The 11,124-nt window shown below is 50.0% G+C and overlaps 1 long non-coding RNA gene across 2 annotated transcripts; it reads left to right on the top strand.

Annotated features, from left to right (window-relative positions):
* The first annotated feature begins 230 nt into the window (after positions 1–230).
* Positions 231–7,877, top strand: LOC135270921 (uncharacterized). 2 transcript variants are annotated; one of them, XR_010339068.1, is made up of 3 exons: positions 231–486; positions 6,821–7,000; positions 7,110–7,877. It is a non-coding gene; the product is annotated as an uncharacterized LOC135270921 (long non-coding RNA). The 2 variants fall into 2 exon arrangements; XR_010339069.1 differs by lacking the exon at positions 6,821–7,000 and adding an exon at positions 2,147–2,264.
* Positions 7,878–11,124: the final 3,247 nt, after the last annotated feature.

Here is an 11,124-nt window from a genome sequence, read left to right as displayed (position 1 = left end):
CCTGGCGTCTTCGCCAACACTGGAACTACATTTCCCAAGATGCACAAAAGCGTCGTCTCCGGCCTACTGGGCCTTGAAGGCGCTACTGTCGCGGGCTCGCTGAGCGCATCAGGTTTTGGACTACATTTCCCAGAATGCACGAAGAGGCTTCCCAGTGGTCTGCGCGCGGACCCTGGGCGTGCGCAGACATGCCGGGGGAAAAAAAAAAGGGAGGAGGAGGCGCCGAGGAGGCGCCGAGGAGGCGCCATGGCGGCGTTGCCGTGGAGACCAAGGGAGGCCGGGTATCGACCGGGCATTTGGTAGGTGGAGCCTCTGGAGCTCTAGAAGCTGGCAAGCGAAGAGGAGGAGGAGGAGACCAGGCTAGAGTTCTGCGCCAATCAGGAGTGCCGGCTACGTCTCCTTGACTACGGATTGCATTTTTTTTCTTGTCCTCCCTCTCCACCCGGGCAGAACTTAAGGATCGATGTCGGTGCCAGGAATCAGGACGTAAGCGGGCTGCCCTCCTGTTCCGGGGTGGGCGGTGGCTCAGGAGGGGGCCAGCGCGGGGGCCTCGGTTAGGCTCTTGCTGTGTGAACCTGGACCGGACACCGCCCTCTCTTTGGCCCGTTTTCCCTGGTGTGAATTGGGGGAGAGCGCTACCTGCGACGCGTGCTCGATGTGCCCCTGTTGGACAGACTACTGCCCCGTCCTGAGGCCTCAGTTTCTTTTGTCCATCTCAGAACTGAAGAAGCATATTTGCATTTTAGAGCAGAAAGACATCTTAAGAGATCAACTGACGCTCTTTATCTAGATAGTTCCAGGACTGATTATGGCTCATGCAAGCCTAGTGGGCCAGGGTTAGCCCTACCCCAGCCAGCAGTGTATTTCCTCCTCTGTACAATAAGGATAAGAGAATCTCCCTCCCCTCCTCTACCTCGCCGGCTGATCTGATGACTCCTTGCCATCAAAAGGAAGACAGTGGAAGTTGTTCCTCTTACCATATTCATAAATGAACAACTGTCCCCAGGATTCACAAGCGATGAGTGGCTGACTCAGAACTTTGTGACCAGTTTGCCCACGGTGGCCTAACCTGCCCTGGCCCCTCTGTCTGCTCCTGTCTTCTCCTCTTGTTTAATGAGTTCCAATCATGTCTCCTTTCTGCGCCTAGAACGCACTGATCTTCCCAGTTATCTCTGATGGCCTACTTGACATCTCCACTTGGATTTCCTAATAGGCCTCTCAAACCTAAGGTGGGCAGTAGAGAATTTTTCACTCCCTCCCTCACCTTGGAAAGTAACTTGTTCATCCCCACTACTTCACCATCTTAGAAAGCAAGTCCATCATTCATCCAAATGTTCAGGCCAAAAATAGAAAAGCAGCCCTTGATTCTTTTTTTTTTTTTCTTCTCGATACTGAGTCTGGCTCTGTTGCCTAGGCTGGAGTGCAGTGGTGCAATCACAACTCACTGCAACCTCCTACTCCCAGTGTCAAGCGGTTCTTGTGCCTCAGCCTCCTGAGTAGCTGGGCTTACAGGCATGCACCACCATGCCCAGGTAATTTTTGTATTTTTAATAGAGATGGGGTTTGTGGTGTTTTCCAGGCTGGTCTTGAACTCCTGGCCTCAACTAATCTGTCTTCTCAGCCTCCCAAAGTGCTGTGAGTACAAGCTGAGCCACTGCGCCTGGCCAGTTTCTTTTTTATCATCCTTCACATGCAATCTATCATCAGGTCCTATTGGCTTTGTTTTCAAAATAGAGTCAGAATCTGTCTACAACTCCTCTGTCCATAGCTACCACCTTGTCAAAGTCCCCATGGCGTCTTTAGACATTGTCATGCTTCCACTCTGGCCTCTTCTGCCTCCTGCCCCTCTGTTCCTGCTCCACACAGCAAACAGAGGGATCTTCCTTATTTTTTTTTATTGTGGTAAAATATATACAACATAAAAATTACCATCTTAATCATCGTTAAGATACAGTTCAGTAGCACTAAGTACATTCAAGCTGTGTAATCATCACCACTGTCCATCTCCAGAATTCTTCATCTTTCCAAATTGAAATTGTACCCGTTAAACGTGAACCATCCATTCCTCTCTCCCCTGAGCCCCTAGCCAACCACCATTCTGTTTTCAGTTTCTGTATTTTTGTTTGTTCGTTTGTTTTTGAGACAGGGTCTGCCTCTGTTGCCCAGGCTGGAATACAGTGGCTCAATCTTGGCTCACTGTGACCTCCGCCTCCCAGGCTCAAGCAATTGCCCCACCTCAGCCTCCCAAGTAGCTGAGACTACAGGTATGTACAACCACGCCCAGGTTTTTCATATATATATATATATATATATATATATATATATACACACACACACATACATACATACACATTTTTTGGTAGAGACAGGGTTTCGCCATGTTACCCAGACTGGGCTTGAAATCCTGGGCTCAAACTCCTGGGCTCAAGTGATCCACCTGCCTCGGCCTCCTGAAGTGTTGGGATTACAGTCACGAGCCACCACACGAGGCCTGGTTTCTGTGATTTTGACTCCATTAATATTTCATATAAGTGGAATCATACAGTATTTGTCTCTTGTGACTGGCTTGTTTAACAGAATAATGTCCTCAAGCTTCATCCATGTTGTAGCCTGTGTCAAAATCTCCTTCCTTTTCAAGATTGCATAATATTCTGTTGTATACACAGACCATATGTTGTTTACCCATTCATCAGAGGGATCCCTTTTTGTTCTTTTTTGAGATAGAGTTTCTCTCTTGTCACCCAAGCTAGAGTACAATGGTGTGATCTCAGCTCACTGTAACCTCTGCCTCCTGGGTTCAAGCAATTCTCCTGCCTCAGCCTCCCAAGTAACTGGGATTACAGGTGCGCACCACCACGCCCAGCTAATTTTTTTTTTGTATTTTTAGTAGAGATGGGGTTTCACCATGTTGGCCAGGCTGATCTCGAACTCCTGACCTCACGTGATCCACCCGCCTCGGCCTCCTGAAGTGCTGGGATGAGAGGCATGAGCCACCTTGCCTGGCCCCAGCGGGATCCTGTTGAAACTTCAATAACGTCATGTAACTTTTGCTTCAAACCCTCCAGTGCAGGCCGGGTATGGTGGCTCATGCCTGTAATCCCAGCACTTTGGGAGGCTGACGCGGGCCCATCACGAGGCCAGGAGTTCGAGACCAGTCTGCCCAACATAATGAAACCCCATCTCTACTAAAATACAAAAAATTAGCTGGGCATGGTGGCATGTGCCTGTAATCCCAGCTACTCAGGAGGCTGAGGCAGGAGAGTCCCTTGAACCCAGAAGGCAGAGTTGCAGTGAGTTGAGATGGAGTCACTGCACTCCAGCCCAGGCAACAGTGCGATACTTCGTCTCAAAACGAAACGACAACAATTTTTGGGTGACTGCTCTGCACACCTCACGCTGAGCAAGTCAGCAACAGAGACCAACCCTTCTTGCCGGTTGTACCGAGCTCCTGTCTTGGGGCCTGCCTGGGAATGAGTCAATGAGAGTGAAGGAAAGTGGTTCTTACCCTACTTCCCAGGCCTGAGGGTGAGAATTCCTTTGGCAGCAAATTTAGCTCCTACCTTCCTGCTTCTCGGCTCCTTTGTAGCTCTGCTATAATTATTGCCCCAAATAATAATTAAGGTTTTTCTCTCTGTATGATGCTTTGAAGCAGTACGATCCCCCAGGGCAGGGATGGGCTTGGTTCAAATCTGGAGGCTCAGGTTGTGTTTATGGGTGAGTGGATGATGGACTAGTGAGTGAGCCTGTGAGGGGAAGAGCCAGCAGAAGTGGGGATGGCCTACATATGTACGGATGTCAGTCTGTGTCTTGCAGTGCAGGCTCCCAGTGGGCTGGATCTCAACCTGAGTCATCTTTGGCTCCCCAAGGCCCCAGGAAACGTTTGAAAAAGAATAATGCAATTAACGAAATTAATGAAGCAATTCATGCTTAATGATGGGTCACACCGCCCATTATCTGATTTCCCCCCATGCTCACCCCGTGATCAGAGAATCACCCCATTTTACGGCTGGGATAATCGAGGCTCAGAGGGGCAAGTGTACTCTCCCAGGTGACACAGCAAGAGACCTGGGTTTTAAGGCCAAGAGCGGGTGTCCTGAGCCTCTCTCACAGAGGAGGAAACTGAAGCTCAAGAGAGGCATTCTGGCTGGACGTGGTGGCTCATATCTGTAATCCCAGAACTTTGGGAGGCAGAAGTGGGTGGATCACCTGAGGTCAGAAGTTCGAGACCAGCCTGGCCAACATGGTGAAACCCTGCCTCTAATAAAAATACAAAAATTAGCCAGGCATCGTGGCAGACACCTGTAATCCCAGCTAGTCCAGAGGCTGAAGCAGGAGAATCACTTGAACCTGGGAGGCGGAGGTTGCAGTGAGCCGAGATTGCACCACTGCACTCCAGCCTGAGTGACAGAGCAAGACTCTGTCTCAAGGGGGAAAAAAAAAAAAAAAGAAGGGTATTCTGAAGTCCCTGCCCAGCGCTGGCAGCAGGTTTTCCACCGGCCAGATATATCCTCTTCCTTAGATGTTCAGAGAGTGAGCAATGCTTACAGGAGGAGGGAGTCAAGCAGACTTTACCCTCACTGCCAAAGCAGAGAATTCCTTGGAAATTCTTCCCAGCTGTATCTCGCAACGTCTGGCCAGAGTGAAAGCGGCTTCTCAGAGGGTGATACTGCGGGCTTCTGTCTCGCCCCACTTCCACCCCTTTACTCTCTGGAGAGAAATCTCTCTGGTTGGAGATTGCAGCTGCCTTTCCCAGACCTCCTGAGAGCTAGAGTTCTGGACTGAATTGGGCTTTGCTAATTAAGAGCACCCAAGTAAGATGCGGAAAGCTGTTCAAGGGCCACTGGCAGTCAGTGAGGTTTATTTATCTTGGTTCAGCAAGGGAGGACGCATTCCAGGGGATCACTGTACAAGGAGGCAGAAGAGGCCTTTCAGAGCATTAGGGCTCTACTGGGTGTAGGGGGAAGTGGGGAGCAGTTCTACTGAAGGCTTACGAAGCAGGGCAGCAGGGCTCAGTGGCTTACGCTTGTAATCCCAGCACTTTGGGAGGCCGAGGGGAGCAGATCACAAGGTCAGGAGTTCGAGACCAGGTTGGCCAATGTTGCAAAACCCTGTCTCTACTAAACATACAAAAATTAGCTGGACATGGTGGCTGGCACCTATAATTCCAGCTACTCGGGAGGCTGAGGCATGATAATCGCCTGAACCTGGGAGGCAGAGGTTGCAGCTTTGGAGGGTGGCCGCTTTTGGCCCCTGGATCACAGCCTCGGGGGTATGTTCTGGAACTCAGAGCTACAGGTGAGTCGTCAAAGGCAGTGGCTCCTGGCTGGGATGGTTCCGTGTGATTCTGTGAGTTATCTCAGGAGGTTCAGCCCATTCAACAATTCTCGAACATTTAATTCCTGTATCAAATCCTTGGTAGATAAAATACCTGAGGTGGGGTCTGTTTGCCTGTTTCCTCCCTTGAAACCAGACTGAGCCACTTCTCCATTCCGCTTTAGACAATTGCCGTGATTGTCATAACGACTCATGGTTATGTGCGATTCCTATGTGTCTGAGCACTGGGATCAGTGGCTTCATGCACCTCACTTAGCACTGGCCACACCTGTGAGGTTGATTTGTTTGTTTGTTTTTGAGATAGAGTCTTGCTTTGTGGCCCAGGCTGGGGTGCAGTGATGCAGTCAGCTCACTGCAGCCTCGGACTCCTGGGTTCAAGCGATTCTCCCGCCTCAGCCTCCCAAGTAGCTGGGACTACAGATGCACACCACCACACCTGGCTAATTTGTATAGTTTTAGTATGGATGGGGTTTCACCATGTTGGCCAGGATGGTCTCAATCTCCTGACCTTGTGATCCGCCCGCCTCAGCCTCCCAGAGTGCTGGGATGACAGGTGTGAGCCACAGCGCCCGGCCACTGTGTCATTCTTATGCCTTTGCATCCTCACAGTTTAGCTCCCACTCATGAGAGAACATCCGACGTTGGGTCTCCATTCCTGAGTTAGTTCACTTAGAAGAACAGCCTCCAATCCCATTTAGGTTCTGCACATCACAGTCTATGGACAGGAACACTAGCTAGCACTTCAACTCTACACCCGGGGGCATTTAAACAGCAAGCATAAAAACGTGGAAAATGTGGCACTAAATAGGCTGAGAAGGATGCTTGTTTGCGAGACGAGAGCTGAAGGGAGAAGGCAGGGGCTGCCCTGTTCCATCTCAGCCGCTGTTTTCCTTGTTTTTGGTGTGCTGCTCTATGCATGTCTCTGAATGACCAGAAAAACCACAGAAGCACTGTGAGTATCATTGTAAGGCTACCAGTAAATGTTAGCGAGATGCAGATTCACAAATACGGAATCCACAAATAATGAGGATGATGTACTGTATTTTCTTCTTTTTTCTTTTCTTTCTTTTGAGACGGAGTCTCGCTCTGTCACCCAGGCTGTAGTGTAGTGGCGCGATCTCAGCTCACTGCAACCTTCGCCTCCTGGTTCGAGTGATTCTCCTGCCTCAGGCTCCCAAGTAGCTGGGATTACAGGCATGCACAACCATGCCTGGCTAATTTTTGTGTTTTTTTAGTAGAGATGGGGTTTCGCCATGTTGGTCAGGCTGGTCTTGAACTCCTAACCTCAGGTGATCCACCTTCCTCAGCCTCCCAAAGTGCTGGGATGACAGGTATGAGCCACGTGCCCAGCCAGCATTGGTGCATTTTTGCACTAAAAAATTTCTCATCTTTCATCTGGAGTTCACATTTAACTGGGTATCCTGGAGTCTGCCATGCCTAAGAATCCCTTGAGCACTAGGTTAAAATGCAGATTCTCACTCTGTAGGTTTGGAGCAGGGCCTGGGATTCTGCATTTCTCACGGGTCCGTGGATGCTGCCAATGCTGCCTCCCAGGGCCCAGCTATGTCTGGGAGTAGAGATGAAGGTTGAGCATGTTCTTCTAAGCAAAGCACCCAGCAGAATGTCCAGGACATGACGAAAACTCAGGAAGTCGCTGTTGGTCATGGTAAGGAGGACCGTCTGAAAAGTGTGATTGTGTGCGTTTCTCTGTGTGTGGGGGACTCCTAAGCAATTGTATTTCAACAGCTGCAAACTCTCCCTCTCCAATCTGCCAGCTGCAGCTGTTCCTGTCGCTGGGCCCAGGGCCACACCCTCAGGAGGAAACCGTGAGGAAAGCTCTAAAGGTCTCCCCAGTGGGAGCTGCAGCCCATGCCCCGCACCAGGGACCTCAGACCTTCTAGATTACTACAGAGCTATGTGGCTATTCCCCTCGCCCACCACTCAATCAATGTAGAATCCAAAACGGGGCTTTCCTGGAAGACGTCTAGAGAGACTCACTCACTCAAGGGAAGGAAGAGTGGAACACCCAGCCCTCGGGAAGCTTAGGCAGAGAGGAAGCAGCCGAGCCTACTGCCTGGGCACAGAATTCAGCGGGGACCCTGTTTCTCTCCAGCTCTCACCTCTCTGGAGGCTTCATTGTCTTCTCCTGCAGACCGGCTTCCTCCCCGTGGTGCGAAACAAGGCTGCCGTGAGCTTCCCAGCCTCTCACATCTCGGCGTCTGTGCCAGAGCAGTGGACTCTCCAGAGAGAAGGATCCAGAGAAAGCCACTGATGGGCCAGGTTGGGTGGGATGATGCTGTTATAGCCACTTCCGATTGTCTCCAGACTTACCGACACCTCCTCCACCCAGTTTTATTCAGTCTCAAGGATTTCAATTCCATCTTGATGCTGATGCATCCCTGAAAGGGAGCTTTGCCGTTTTTACTACCTAGCATCTGAAAACTCTGTATTAGTTAGGGAAGGGTGAAGCCACCGTAATAAATCCACACATGGTAATGGCACAGCACGTTAGAGGGGTACTTCTTTTTTCTTTAAAAACATTTTAAATTGTAGAAAGATATATATATATATATAAAAAACACAAAATTAAATGTCTTAACTATTTTTTTTCTTGGTGTGGGGATGGAGTTTCACTCTTGTCGCCCAGGCTGGAGTGTAGTGGTGTGATCTTGGCTCACAACAACCTCCGCCTACCAGGTTCAAGCGATTCTCCTGCCTCAGCCTCCCATATAGCTGGGACTACAGGCATGCAACACTATGCCCAGCTGATTTTTGTATTTTTAGTAGAAACGGGGTTTCGCCATCTTGGCCAGACTGGTCTCGACCTCCTGACCTCAGGTGATCCACCTGCCTCGGCCTCCCAAAGTGCTGGGATGACAGGTGTGAGCCACCGCACCTGGCCATGTCTCAACTATTTTTAGCTGTGCAGTTCAGTAGTGTTAAACCTATTGACGTCTTGTGCACCCAGCACCCCCATCCATTTCCAGAACTCTTTTCATCTTGCAAAATGGAAACTCTGTCCTCAATAAACACTAACTCCCCATTCCCTTCCCCCAGCCCCTGGCAACCCCCATTCTGCTTTCTGTCTCTATGAATGTGACTCCTTAAGGTACCTCAAAGTGGAATCATAGAGTATTTGTCCTGTGTGACTGGCTTATTTCTCTTACCATCATGTCCTCAAGGTTCATCCATGTTGTAGCATGTATCAGAATTGTCTTTCTTTTTAAGGCTAAATAATATTCCATTGTATTTATTTTTATTTTATTTTCTTGAGACAGTCTGGCTCTGTTGCACAGGCTGGAGTGCAGCGGCGTGATCTCGGCTCACTGCAGCCTCCACCTCCTGGGTTCAAGCGATTCTCCTGCCTCAGCCTCCTGAGTAGCAGGGATTACAGGCGCCCACCACTGTGCCCTGCTAATTTTTGTATTTTTACAAAATAGTAGTAAAGATAGGGTTTCACCATGTTGGTGAGGCTGGTCTCGAACTCCTGACCTCATGATCCTCCCGCCTCAGCCTCCCAAAGTGCTAGGATCACAGGTGTGAGCCACTGCGCCTGGCCTGGGCATTCATGTTTCTTAAGATCCTTGGCTTGGAAGAGGCCTGTATTGCTTCCATCCCATCCCATTGGTGAGAACCAATCACAAGTCCATGCTTAGATGCCAAGAGGAGTGGAAACCCTAAGCCATGGATGGGAAGCAGCATCCCGGGAAGGATTTGGTACTGTGGAAGGGAAGGACAGATGTTAACTGTGAACTGGCCATGTCTGCTGCAACCCATCCCATGTTTGGGAAATGTGCCAGTATTGGTTTGGTTGTCTTAAGAGAGAGACTCAGAATTACCAATGGTTTCAGTGAGTGTGAACGTGATTTCTCTCCCGTTAGGTCTCAGCTGGCAGGGAGCTTCTTTCACGGAGCCATGCAGTGTGTAGCTGGCTCCTTCTGTCTCCTTTCTCCTCCATTCTCAGTGTTAGCCTCCGTCTGGGGTGCCAGTGTAGCTGTTCCAGATCTCGCCGTTAAGTTGTCAGTTTGACCAGTGAAGAAGGGGCGTGAGCTGGGAGAGAGAGGAGGCTGTCCCTCCCAACAACCAGGTCATCGTAGGACACCCACTGAATGATCTGATTCAGAGGAGCGGAAGCACGCGGCTTTTCCTATACACAGGTTTCCTCATGTACAGTTCATACCCTCAGTAATTTGTTTCTATTGTAATAGCACTTCCCTCTGTTCTTTTTTTTTCTTATTCTGAGACAGAGTCCCATTCTGTTGCCCAGGCTGGAATGCAGTGGGGTGATCTCAGCTCACTGCAACCTCTGACTCCTGGGTTCAAGTGATTCTCCTGCCTCAGACTCCCGGGTAGCTGTGATTACAGGTGAGCGCCACCACACCCATCTAATTTTTGTATTTTTAGTAGAGACTGGGTTTCACCATGTTGGTCAGGCTGATCTCGAATGCCTGACCTCGAGTGATCCATCCGCCTCAGCCTCCCAAAATGCTGAGATTACAGGCATGAGCCACCATGCCTGGCCTCACTTCCTTATGTTCTAAGGTATATTTAAAAATTTACCTTTGTGATACTTCAACGAGGGACGCAGACATCTTCCTATCGACACACAAATTTAATACAGCACTGTTGCCCCCACCCCACGGAAAGATGCTATTAAATCAATAATGCACATCTTATGACTGATGCTGACTGAGATTTGACGGTACACAGTGGCCGCAGCAATAGACTTTAAATAACACTAATAAGTGATAAAGACCACTAACATTTGTGTGAGTTTACTACAAGGCCAATAATGAACTTAGCAGCTTTTACACATACCACCTCACATGTGATCTTACTTTTTCCCATTTCGCAGATGAGAATTGAGGCTGAGAAAGGTGTTATTCCACAAGTGAACTGTAGATTCCTATATTTCTGACTCGCAATAAGGATGATAATAAAACAATTATAAATGATAAGTCAGCCAAGTACAGAACAGAGGAGGGACCAGAAGGACCAGCCTGCAAGGACACCACCGTTTGAACAATGATTTTAAAATGTGTGTTTTTTGAAAGAATACTAACAGTAACAGCTAACATCCAGTGCGTGATTACTAGGTGGTTACCTAACACGGGGAAGTGGTGGATTCTCCGCTGCTATGACAGGAGGCAGTGTGTACAGTCAAGGGTTAAATACACGAATTTGGAGCCAAACTCCACGGGTTCCGCCCGGGCTCTAGTATTCTGGGTGTGTGACTTTCGGTAGGTGATCTGACTCCTCATCTGCAAAATGGGGACAGGACCTATCCCGAGGCCCTAGTTAGAATGAGGACCTAGCGCATGTGAAGCACTTGGAGGTGCAGAGTGTATTTTTATTACTTCAGAAAGGAGGAAACTGAGGCTATGGCACCTGAAGCGCAGCACTCTCCATCCAGTAACTAAGGAATCCGGGGTCGCAGGGGACGGAGCCCTTTGGGCACCTGGACTCGGGCCACCGGGAGGAGCGGCAGCATACAAGGGGTTACCATGATAGAGACGGCAGGAGGACCTGGGGTGGCACGAGCGTCTCTCTCCGCCACTTCACACTCTCCCCATGGCAAACGCGGGGAGCCCGCCGCGCAGGCGCGAGGAGCCCAAGCTTGCGGGGCGGGGGGGGTGCCGCCCTCGACACCCGGAAGTCTCCGCCTAACGGGCCCAGCCCGCACCTCCTGTCCAGGAAGGGGGCGGGGCCGAAGCCCCTCGGCACGGAGCGCCATAGAGCATGGACGGAGGACTTGCGTCCTAGATGCGTCCGGAAGTGGCTCCCTCAGCC

The sequence above is a fragment of the Aotus nancymaae genome, unplaced genomic scaffold (genome assembly GCF_030222135.1).
Source record: "Aotus nancymaae isolate 86718 unplaced genomic scaffold, 86718_ANA_hifiasm-v0.15.2.pri h1tg000069l, whole genome shotgun sequence".
Lineage (NCBI taxonomy): Eukaryota > Metazoa > Chordata > Mammalia > Primates > Aotidae > Aotus > Aotus nancymaae.
The sequence above is the reverse complement of the archived record's forward strand: the minus strand, read 5'-3'. Positions and strand labels throughout refer to the sequence as shown.